Genomic DNA, 9,578 nt, shown 5'->3' on the forward strand with positions numbered 1-9,578 from the left:
TCAGGACATCCGAACGTCAGTGCTGAGCGAGGACAGAGTGCAAGACCCGGAAATATATAGCCCAAGGGAAAGAGAGGGACAGGAAGGACAGCAGACCAGGAACTAGGGACGGGACAGAGAAGGACCGCCCTCTGGCTGCAGAGGGCGTGACACTTCTACTCAAGACTGTACAGCTCTACAGAGGTAAAGGATGAAGAAATTCATTTTTTTACCTCAAAGCTAGAAAACGTTTTGAGTGAAGAAGATAGGGAAGTACTTGAGGGGGATTTGACAGTAGAAGAGCTGAGAGGCTATGGAGAGCTTACAGAAGGGGAAAACTCTGGGTGCTGACAGGCTCCCTAAAGGGGCGTCTGCTTTTACTACTTGCACGAATGAAGGCAAAAAAAAGCCAATCCATGTGAACGAACGGCGCTTTACAGAGGAGTACTGCCTGACTGGATCGTTGATGAACGACAGAGGTCACTCCGACCTCTTCTCGGTTTTCTTCAATGACTTACTAAGGATCTTCTTCACATTCGCCCATGCAGGGGAAGCCAGTTACACCAAAGCAAACGCAGGAAAGTGCAATTCAAGCAGAGACCAGGAGAGACTTGTTTACACCGAGAGTGGGCGGAGAATGGAACAATGCGCCCAGCCCTGTTGCTGGAGCCGATTCTTGATGAGATCTTGGGCTCACTAAGAAGCCCCCGCTGGATGCTAATCTTTCTGTTGTTCTTGCAGGTCCTGCACTGCATTTGAGCCAACAGAGCTCGTCCTGGTCTGTCGGCACAGCCCAATTGCGAATGATCTGCTCCGTGTACAGAAGGAATGTGCGTTTGGTAAAAGAGTGCATGAAGGCACCGGAAATACATTGGCAACAAATGACCGGTCGCTCAAGACCTCTGTGAAGTACAGGAGTGTGCAAAACGATGCTGTTTCCGCCCAGTCTCGAACCGGGGACTTTTCAGGTGTTAGGCTGACGTGACAGCCTCTACACTACGGAAACCAGCAGGGCCTGCTGCTGGTGTCTCGCTTGCATTTCAGGCTGAGAAAGGGAAGCGTCACTTTAGGAAGGGGGTGCTGCAGAGAGGAACAGAGGGCTCCATGAAACAAAACGATGAAACCCGGGATCGAACCAGGGACCTTTAAATCTTCAGTCTAACACTCTCCACACCCACCTGCCCCAGCCTTCCTGTGTTGCGGCATGAGCGCACCAAGAGGAGCAGGAGAGTGTTGCAGGAACGTCACTCAGAAGGTAAGCCACCCAGGTGCGCCCTCTGAGCTCTGTCCAGCGCATCTTCCTCGCATGGACTCCTGCCTGCGACGGGCAGGAAACAATTAGCAAGAACAGAACAACGCCCCATGGGTGTCTCATGACCACAACTTAAGTTGTGAAAGGTGCAGGTGTGAGGGGTTGCCGGGCTACTTTGGAGCAGAGCTTGGGCGGAGGGGGGGCGGGAAAGCAGACAAAGAGGTGACACCTCAAGGTCTGCACGATCACAGCTCTCCGCCGACCAAGGCTTCCGCTCGATAAGCTACTGGACACACCCGCCCCTCCTCACACAGACCGTGGAAAAGCCCCCGAGTGGGAGGGCTCTCTCTTCCTCCCAGGAGCCCTTGGACACGACGCACAGACAGGGCGCGGGGAGCTGCCGCCTGCAAACACGGCTCCAGGCAGGACTCCACTCCGCAGGAGCCGCAGAGCAGAGCAGAGGAGATGGGGGCAGCTTAGCTCCTGTGCAGAGACCTGAGCTGTGGTTGCTGCGGACGCTGTCTTTTCAGTTCTCGGGGTAGGACATCAGGAAGCACATTGAAGCGCTGCGACATGCACTGTACAGATCCCGCCACTACTGGGCCCGATTTCCCCGGATCGAAACCGGGCTGAAACAGGCCTGTTTCGTTTGTTGCCACGCACACTCTTTGGGGATTCGCCTAGCGCTGTGATCGAAAAGACCCACTCACCTCTTAGTGTGGCGGGATCTGCACAGTGGATGTCGCAGCACATCCTGCTTTCACTTCAATGCACATCCTGATGTACCCCGGTCTCCCGCGTGACAGGTGGGGATACTCGCCACTATACTAACGAGGAAGACATCGCTCTCTGCTTAGTGTGCAAAACACTTACTTGCAGCATAAATAAACGCACGAGAAAAAGAGATTCAGAACGCAAAGCTGTGTCAGTGTTCTGTGTAAAAAATCGGTTTGAACATCATGGGAGCTGTTTTTAATAAGCTGCTGAGTAAAGAATATTTTAATCTTCCTGCTGTCAGTAGTATTGTGCATATAGTTGACTCTTACCTGAATGAAAACAGGACGTAAAGGAAGGGTTTCAGAATTCAGACAAAGCTTTATTCGCGTGCTTACAGTCTGAGTAATTGGAGACTGCACTATTCTGTTGCCTATAGTCATATACGGGTTTTTCGCATGAAGCCGTATTGAACAGCATTTCTCGCGTTGTGATCTTGTGTATACAGCGGTCCCCCAGGTTCCAGTTAGTGCGTAATTACGCATCGATGAAAAACCGGAGGTTTAAAAAAAGATAATTAGCTCACTGATACTTTGATGTAGAGGCTGTGGAAATATCCACATGTCGTGGTCTTTAAAATGTATTTGGTTTGAAGGCGTTCTGTGCTTCCGTTGCGAAGATATGGACAAAAGAATATTCGTGATTGGTCAAAAAAATGTCATATAAACGAAAAGTAAAGGCTGAGAAAGCATTCACAATGTATTTTATACACAAAGCAAGTATTCTCGCGATTCTAAGAGGTTTCGTGTAAACGCTACAGGCGTGCCAAAATCGTTTTCGAACTTCAAGCTAACTTTACTCCGGTCTGGTACCGTAGGTCACGTAGGTTAAAATCCCAGTCATGTTTTTTTTCCTATCTTGTGGTACATAACGTACCATTTCAGACTATCACAAAGGGCTTGATTTCGTTGAATGCATGTATTCATTTCCTTTCTGGAAAACTTGTATTTCAAGAAATTCACACAGCTTGTGAGAAATGAAATTCAATTCTTGATTATCAGTGCAGAAGAAATATTACCAGCTTAACCTGAAAGTTGTGATGCGAGACACGGACCCACCATTCCATCTGTGTGGCGCGTTTGGTTGTTCACTGAAAGGTTGGTGGTTCGAGTCCACCCAGAGACGTGTTTCTTATGTGATGTAAACATTGTCTTCGCAAAGGTCGATTGGATTTCTCAGCGAAACCTTAACCATTTTAATATTTGCAGGAAATGCGAGTGCTTAACAGGTGTCAGAATCACCGGGAAATGTCCAATTACTGTATGCCCAACATCGCAACTCCCCAGAAAACCATATTCACCCAAGAAAAAGTCGAGTCGTCATTTATACCCCCGTTGCATCCTCTGCTGAAATATTTTAAAAATACAATGCAGATTTGTTTAAGAACATGCAAGCATTGTTACATTAGCACCGTGCATTTGGACTTTGATATTTTGACATATTTACCTTAATTTTAAACATAAATACTGTACAATCTATTGTAATTTTGTTGTACTATTAAAATATGTTAGCTGAGGATGCAAAGGGGTGAAAGGGAAAGGTCAGAGGGTGTAGTAACACCAAGGTTAGGATTGGTGGAGGTGATAAGGGTGTTGATGGTTTTTCTCTGTAGAGGATTTTGAGTTTTTTTTCCTTCTCTGAAGTGAGAAACTGGAAGAGTTGGGAGTTGAGGGATCTGATGAGGTTAGTTATGAAAGGAAGTTGATGTGGAGCTGTTAGCTGTAAAAACTCCTTAATGTCTTTGATGTTGTCATCAGCGATAAACTGCACTCAGCAAAGATAAAAAGAAAATTATCTTTGCTTACTGCCCTGTCTTTCTTACACCTGAAGAAGGCTCCACAGCCGAAACATTGTGATTCTTTTCTTTTCAGCAGGAATAGTCCTTTACTTGTTCCTTTGCAGCCTACGCATGCTGACGCAGCTACTCACCCGATATCTAACATTCTATAATCACAACTATGAATGTCCACTTTGGGTATTTTTTCGATGATTATTTATTATTATTATTTATTCTGTCATTGAAGCATATTTTATGTCATACTGAAGTGTCATAATCACTGAAAAAATATTTTTTTCATTTAGAAAGTAAGAAAATGATAAATCACTAGGAATTGCATTTAGCCTGTTCTGATCTAGATTTTCTAAATACTTTAACATGCCATGTTCACAATGTCACAACTCATAAATGAAACAGTGAATTGTTGTAATTACAAAAGTACATAGTGTCGGGACATTGAGATGTTTTGGTAATGAGGATGGAGGGACATGCAATGTTCACAGGGTCAAATTTATAAAACGCTACAGTAAAATTTCTTGTATTTCGGGATTATGAGAGCCTGTTACATTGTGTCTCACACCTCAGTGTCAGAATTTTGAGACATTTTTATAACCAGGGGTAGGTCCATAGCAATAAGCAGAAAGTGCGATCATCCTTTGCTCATCCTCGGTTAACCATATATTCTCATATGCCATGTTCTGAATGTCCCATTTAAAACTGCTATATTAAAATTAAGACTTTTTATGATCAGAAGGCAAGGTTGTGGTAAATATGCATAAAGTGCAAGTGAACTTATGTTTTGCCTTTGTCTTGTTATTGTGAGTTTTGAAAATTGGTTTTCGATTTTTCTGAAATGTGTTTCACACAAAAATGCAATTTGGATAGTCACTAATTATATATTCCCCTTTACTGAGGATATGTACAGTAATCCATCCCGATTAGTACTTTTAAAAATTACTGTAGAGAGCCATCAGAAAGGGAATGAAAACTTGCATTAAACAAAATCAAGCTGCATGTAATCATCCATAGTGATACATTTTGTAAGACAAGACAAGAAGAAAGACACTGCTGGGATTTGAACGCAGAATCTCCTGTTTAATAGGAAAACACTTTAACCAAATCAGCCAAGATGCTGTCAGAGTATTAACATCATGTCTGCATCAGTGATTACAGCTGACTATCGCTGGAGGACAGTTCACTGTGAACAAGTCAGCCTGCATAATGAGGGGAAGAGACCAGCCTCTGTGATGCACTATAGAGTTACACTAACCTTCTATCCAACTGTTCTATGCTGCATTCTACCCTAATGGTAAATATTGATTTCCGTGCGTGTAATATTAATTTTTTTGTCAAATATTATCAAGCACAAATTTTGTTGTTGAAAATAAGCCTTATGGTTTTCAATGTTGTGATCCTTTTCCCCCACTGTCACCCAAATTGATACACTGTGCTTTGACAATTCTTCAGGCGATATTGTTTAGAGGAGCTCAGTAGAATTAGTTTGCGTATATAAAGTATTTATTTTCCCTTTAATCCTTTAAAACATATTACATTTTCAAAATATTGTATCTTTCTTCCTACTAATTGTAGCGGCAATGCTTGTTAATAAGACAGAATTAAGTGTTGCTGTGCTTTCCCAAATGAGGGCCCATCTCTCTCTTCATCTCTGTGGTGCAGCCACAGAGAAGCTATTCAGGCAGGCTGATTTAAAGATGTTTTCTTTTGATAAGGGACAGCTCCCAAATGGGGATGCATTTAGCTAAGTCCGGCTATCATGATCAATGGGCATCCATTGGCGCCTATCTGTCTAGGGAGTGCCAGATGGACATCTGGACTGCATTCCTAAGTGTCAGGAGTAAGTGACTCATATCTCACCTTCATCAACCAATCAGGGACTGGTAGGGCCGAGTAACCCACGTGGGTCTCTGATGCCCATGAAACTTTCATCCAATAAACGAGCTGAAGTTCCTCCAGGTAAAAACAGGCAACACAGAGCTCCAAGACTATTCTAAAGGGAATTCAAAGGAGAATTCCAGGGCTGTGAGACAATTCCAGGGCGGGACGGCCCAGGAGCAGAAAGGCTCCCAAGGGCAGAACATTCTCGCAGCGCGCCTCCTGACCATCCTGAGACTCAGCCTGGACAACCACGGAACGGCCAGTGTGTCCGAGTGCCAGAACTTTGCTTTTTTCTAAGAGTCGAGAGCGGAGGTTGCCAGAGAGTAACCAAACGATCCACCCGAGGTTAGCACCAGCAGCAGGCCTCGTGAACAGGTCGGAACTGTGGACAGCTGAATCACTATTCAGAACTATCGCTTCATCAGGAACGAACTGGTCTTCTTCCTGACCTGCTGGGACCCACAGTCATCTTTTCTCCTGTGCACAAACTTCACTAGTTTCAGCCAAAACTAACTAGCCGGTCTTCAGAGAGCATCAGCAGCGCAACGTCGTGTGATCCACTGTCCCAGCCTGAGGAACAGACAGTCAGCCCGTCTCTCAATAATAATAATACGGTGTGTGATCTCCTGTCCCAACCTGAGGAACAGACAGGAGTGAGCCAGTCTCTCAATAATAATAATACAGTGTGTGACTTCCTTTCCCAGCCTGAGGAAAAGACAGTGAGCCTGTCTGTCAATAATAATAATACAGTGTGTGATCTCCTGTCCCAGCCTGAGGAGCAGACAGCGAGCCTGTCTCTCAATAATAATAATACAGTGTGTCATTTCCTGCCCCAGCCAGAGGAACAGACAGTGAACATGTCTCTCAACAATAATATAAATAAACTGTGTGATCTCCTGTCCCAGCCTGTGGAACAGACAGTGAGCCTGTCTCTCAATAATAATAAAACAAATTTTGATCTCCTGTCCCAGCCTGGGTAACAGACACTAAACCTGTCTCTCAATAATAATAATCCAGTGTGTGATCTCCTGTCTTAGCCTGAGGAACAGACAGTGATCCTGTCTCTCAATAATAATAATCCAGTGTGGAATATCCTTTCCCAGTCTGAGGAACAGACAGTGATCATGTCTCTCAACAATAATATTAATAAACTGTGTGATTTCCTGTCCCTGTCTGAGGAACAGACAGTGAGCCTGTATCTCAATAATAATAATACATTGAGTGATCTCCTGTCCCAGCCTGGGGAACAGACAGTGAGCCTGTCTCTCAATAATAATAATACAGTGTGTGATCTTCTGTCCCAGTCTGGGGAATTGAAAGTGAGCCTGTCTCTCAGTAATAATAATATAGTGTGTGATCCACTGTCCCATCTTGAGGAACAGACAGGAGTGAGCCAGTCTCTCAATAATAATAAAGCAGATTATCATCTCCTGTCCCAGCCTAAGGAACAGTCAAGAAAGAGCAAATCTCTCGATAATAATAATACAGTGTGTGATCTCCTGTCCAAATCTGAGGAACAGACAGTGAGCTTGTCTCTCAATAATAATAATACAGTTTTTGATCTCCTGTCCCAGCATGAGGAACACTGAGCCTGTCTCTCATTACTAATAATACAGTGTGTTATTTCCTGCCAAAGCCAGAGGAACAGACAGTGAGCATGTCTCTCAACAATAATATTAATAAACCGTGTGATCTCCTGTCCCAGTCGGAGGAACAGACAGTGAACCTATCTCTCAATAATAATAATACAGAGTGTGATCTCCTGTCCCAGCATGAGGAACAGACAGTGAGCCTGTCTCTCAATAATAATAATAATAAAGTGTGATCTCCTGTCCCAGCCTGAGGAACAGTGAGCCTGTCTATCAATAATAATAATACAGTGTGTGATCTCCTGTCCCAGCCTGAGGAACAGACAGTGAACCTGTCTCTCAATAATAATAATAATACAGTGTGTGACCTCCTGTCCCAGCCTGAGGAAGAGACAGTGAGCTTGTCTCTCAATAAAAATAATACAGTGTGTGATCTCCTGTCCCAGCATGAGGAACAGACAGTGAGCTTGTCTCTCAATAATAATATAGTGTGTGATCTTCTGTCCCAGTCTGGGGAAAAGAAAGTGAGCCTGTCTCTCAGTTATAATACTATAGTATGTGATCCACTGTCCCAGCCTGAGGAACAGACAGGAGTGAGCCAGTCTCTCAATAATAATAAAGCAGATTATGATCTCCTGTCCCAGCCTAAGGAACAGTCAGGAAAGAGCAGGTCTCTCGATAATAATAATACAGTGTGTGATCTCCTGTCCCAGCCTGAGGAACAGACAGTGAACCTGTCTCTCAATAATAATAATACAGTGTATGACTTCCTGTCCTAGCCTGAGGAACAGACAGTGAGCCTGTCTCTCAATAATAATAATACAGTGTGATCTACTGTCCCAGCCTGAGGAACAGTGAGCCTGTCTCTCAATAATATTAATACAATGTGTGATCTCCTGTCCCAGCGTGAGGAACAGACAGTGAGCCTGTCTCTCAATAATAATAATACAGTGTGTGACTTCCTGTCCTAGCCTGAGGAACAGACAGTGAGCCTGTCTCTCAATAATAATAATACAGTGTGTGACCTCCTCTCCCAGCCAGAGGAACAGTGAGCTTGTCTCTCAATAATAATAATACAGTGTGATCTCCTGTCCCAGCCTGAGGAACAGTGAGCCTGTCTCTCAATAATAAAAATACAGTGTGTGATCTCCTGTCCCAGCCTGAGGAACAGACAGTTAGCCTGTCTCTCAATAATAATAATACAGTGTGTGACCTCCTCTCCCAGCCTGGGGAACAGTGAGCCAGACTCTCAATAATAATAATACAGTGTGATCTCCTGTCCCAGCCTGAGGAACAGTGAGCTTGTCTCTCAATAATAATAATGCAGTGTGTGATCTCCTTTCCCAGCATTAGGAACAGACAGTGAACCTCTCTCTCAGTAATAAAAATACATACAGTGAGCCTGTCTCTCAATAATAATAATAATTCAGTATGTCATCTCCTGTCCCACCCTGAGGAACAGTGAGCCTGTCTCTCAATAATAAAAATACAGTGTGTGATCTCCTGTCCCAGCCTGAGGAACAGACAGTGAGCCTGTCTCTCAATAATAATAATAATAATAATAATAATAATAATAATAATAATAATAATAATACAGTTGTAGTGTGCTCTCACGAGGCACCAGTTCTGTAGGGTTTGGGCATTTACTGGGACAATTATTAATTGTAGCAGTAAATAATAAAATGATTATTTTAATGGCTAGAATCCAACCATGCGATATAACGCAAACAACGCATACACACAGGTACTAATACACGAGGAAATATTTATTAATAAAATATTTATACATAAAATATGCATGTAAACCTAACAGATCTTATCGAGAGGGTTATCAGAATACAAAAGGTATATATTCAATCAGTTACGAAGAGTTACATATATCAAGAGGACATACGTTCAGTATATCATTCATTTAGACCGTTTCGTAAATGAACTTGGTTATAACTTCTACATTAGATACTCAAAACAAGTACATAACTCTTAGGAATTAAATTGATATCAACTGGTTGGAATAACAATTGAATTCTCGAGCTGTGATGCAGTGCAGTTGAATGCTCATCCAATCTCTGGGGATGTAGATATCCTGCGGGCTCTCTGGCTCCGTGCCAGGCTGTGCTGTGTGGCTTGCGACGGTGCGCTGCTGATGCTCACTGACCGGCTAGTTAGTGTTGGCTTTAACTAGCAAAGTTTGTGCACAGGAGAAAAGATGAGTGTGGGTCCCAGCAGGTGAGGAAGAATACCGGTTCGTTCCTGATGAAGCGCTAGTTCTGAATAGTGATTCAGCTGTCCACAGTTCTGACCTGTTCACGAG

The sequence above is a fragment of the Lepisosteus platostomus genome, chromosome 5, assembly GCF_059453375.1.
Source record: "Lepisosteus platostomus isolate fLepPlt1 chromosome 5, fLepPlt1.hap1, whole genome shotgun sequence".
Lineage (NCBI taxonomy): Eukaryota > Metazoa > Chordata > Actinopteri > Semionotiformes > Lepisosteidae > Lepisosteus > Lepisosteus platostomus.